The sequence below is a fragment of the Acanthisitta chloris genome, unplaced genomic scaffold, assembly GCF_000695815.1.
Source record: "Acanthisitta chloris isolate BGI_N310 unplaced genomic scaffold, ASM69581v1 scaffold11542, whole genome shotgun sequence".
NCBI classification, from domain to species: domain Eukaryota; kingdom Metazoa; phylum Chordata; class Aves; order Passeriformes; family Acanthisittidae; genus Acanthisitta; species Acanthisitta chloris.
In genome coordinates, this window is record NW_008662183.1 from 8,616 (window position 1) to 11,928 (window position 3,313).

Sequence of the window (3,313 nt, forward strand, 5' to 3'; positions counted from 1 at the left end):
GCTTCAAAGGGCTTATAACCCTATTTTTTAAGTCAGCAGGAGTCATACTCCTGCTTGCATTAAATTGAATGCATTAATAACAGGCTGGGCCTTATAGAACATTTTTTCCAGTCATGTTTTCTTAGATGTCATAAAACATCTGACTGCTCAGGGCTTGGCAAGCTCAGGGCAGTGCTTCCCACAGCTGGGTGAGGCTGTGCACTCTATCCCATGCCTCAGTGGTGCTGGAGCTGGATGTCCCTGTTCCCACTGCAGCACCCTATTTCCCAGCTACTGGGAAGTTGTCCCTGCCCATGGCAGGGAGTGGAACTGGGTGGTCTTTAAGGTCCTTCCAGCCCAAACCAGTCTGTGATTCTATGAAGAGAATGTTAAATATTTCTATCACAACCACTTGTTCTTCTCTAAAGCAGAATCTCTACAAGCCAAAGCACCTCCCATCATGGATATAGGGGAGACAGAGTAAAGGAGAGAATGTATTTTATATTAAGAGATTTAAACCAGCAATAATAGTTGGTGTTATAGAAAATTATCTCTCCCACAAACACTGTGCCAGTATAACACTCGGTGCCATTAAGATGTGGGACTCAGAGTGTGGTGGAGGAACAAAGGGAATTTTTACTGTTAGCATATTAATTTCATTACAACCCAGTTTCAGTCTGAGATTTTTAATTAAAAGATTCATTCTATATCCAGCAGAGGGAGCGTTTAAAGCAAAGACCAGCTTAAAAATGTGCAGCACGTTTCTAAAACCACAGTGTAAACCTGAAAGTGTTGCTTAAATGTTATTGTGGGAACTGCATCAAAACATTTGTGGCAGCCTAGCCCCTGACTTCTGAATTCATGCATGGACAAGGCGGAAAAGTCACGCTAATGGGGAATTACAAGCACCTCATAACTGCCATGTCAGGGATGCCTCGTCCCTGGAAGTGTTCCAGGCCACTTTGGATGGGGCTTGGAGCAAACTGGGCTAGTGGAAGGTGTCCCTGCCCATGGCAGGGGGTCAGAACTAGATGATATTTAAGGTCTCTTCCAACCCAAACCATTCTATGATTCCTCAGCATGAATCATTCAGTCCTTGGCGTGCTGTAAGGGTTTTTTTCAGTTGATCTTGCTGTTTGGGGTGTGTGTGATTATCCAGGTCTCATTGCAGCTGCCCAAGCATGTCTCCAGTCTGCAGAGCCTCAAGGGCGAGGCAGTGCACCAAGGGGAACTCTGCTTCTCTGCACCCAGTGCACAGCTACATGGTTGTGGAGGAATCTGTTTTCAGGGTTGTCTCAAGCACCTTCACAGATATCTGATGCATGGAGACGTAGCAGCATCTCTGAATCACCTATGAAGAGCTGTGAGTGCCCCTGGAAATGGTGCATTTCAACCCCCAAGAGTAACACTTGGGGAAGTGGGGCTATTTCTGCTCTTGTGCCATGGCATTTCTGCTCTTTTAATGGTTCTGAAGGCAACTCATTGTAAGAAAAAGCAGTGTTTACCCTTGTACACCCTGCTTCTGTTGCTGTGAGGAGGACAGGGCCTTTCTGGGAGCCCCACTGGCAAAGCAGCCCTGTCACTGTGCTCTGGGGCCCCTGGGAGTCAGGGTCACTAGGCATAGCCAGCAGCTGAGGCCTGGGTTGTTTTAGCTATCAGATGAATTCCCTTTGATATTTTCACATCCAGTGCTCACACTGCACACTGTGTTAGCTGCCACCACGTCATCTGCTCCAGCGCTTTCCTCTCTGCGGCGCAAACACGCTGGGTTATGGAGCACTGCAAAGCAAGAACAGCTTGGCAAAGCAGCAGCATACATTTAGTATGACTGGACCTACTTATGAGGGGCTTTTTTTTTTCCTCTCTCCAAAACCCCATGCTGAGAAAGCATGCAAAGGCATGAGTCAGACATGCCACCTCATCTCCCTGTGCAGCCAGAGAGGCTGGGTGCGAGGTCAGGGGCTGCACCCAGCGCTGGGGCTCCAAAAACTTCTGTGTTTCCTTTTACATTCCTGTTTTTCATCACCATTTCCTCTGCAAAAATGGAACAGAGCTTACCAGCCTTTCCAAGCACCATACCAGTGCATTTCAAATGCTGCTTTTGGCCATCTGTTTGGACAGACAATGGAGGGGAGAAGACAGTTGTTATTTTACAGTCACAGCAATGCATTGGAGACACAGCCTAAGCCTGAATTTGAGCACAAAGAGACAACTGCTTAGTTCAGGTCGTGTGTAATCTGCTCAGATTTCAGGCAGTTTATCACAGGTCACCTTGTTGTCACACAGACACAGACTTCATTGGGTACTGGCCAAGTCCACAGTAGAAGTATGAAAATCAAAGACAGGGCTTCAAATGTGAAAATGGCCTATGGAATTGCATGGCTCACCAGGTGAAGCTGGTGAAACGGAAGATTTTAGCCTGAGCCAATGTGTATTTTTAAGCACACTCTCAGAAACTACTTATAAATTATAATTGTGTATATGCGTATACACACACATATATATGCATATGCATTGTAATAATGCAAACCTAGAACCACTTCATCAAGGATTTTAGACTGATTCCAAGTTTATACTAATCCTTTTAGTCAGGCTAAAATGAAGCTATTGGCATGAACTTGGGCTCAGGTCTTTTATTTTCATGAGTGTCATCATCTTGATTTCTTGGGCTGGTGATCTTCTCACCTGACCAAGCTTCCAAGGGAGTGCCTGAGTTTAAGCAAGATCTAAAAAGGTCTGCTGACCTGTCACCTTGGGGCAGATGCATATGCTTACATACATCAACCACCTATCCCATTTCTTTGGACTTTCACTTCAAAGTGTAAATCCCCAATTCTAATTTCCTTTTCAGTGTCACTTTGAAATGCAACTTTAGCTTGAGTAGTGTTTATTTTTACTGTGCCTGCTCAGAACAGTATCTCCTGAGCTGTAAAAAGTCGTTGACTGTTTGCATGTTAACCCTGCAGAGCCAACACGGCTGAGTGCTCCTCCTGCTAAAACTTCCTCAACAGACTTATTTGCTAACCTGCAGTCGGTTAAGGACAGCAGGGTAAACTCAACACCTCTTTGTACCTGGTGACAGGAGTCACCACACTGTTCTTGCAAGCTTCCAAATAACTCAGCTTGATGCAGTCTCAGTTCCCAGAGCTGGAGTTGGGAGCAAAACCAACTATCTTTCAACTTCCAAGTCAATCAGGGCACAGGAATCATTAAAAGCTAATCTGTGCCAGAATCCATAATAAAGTCTGAAGTCATTTATTTTACAGATGAAAAGCAAGTTAAAACAGAAGGTACTTTTCCTGTTAATACCTCATCCTTTCCCAAAGACACGTCT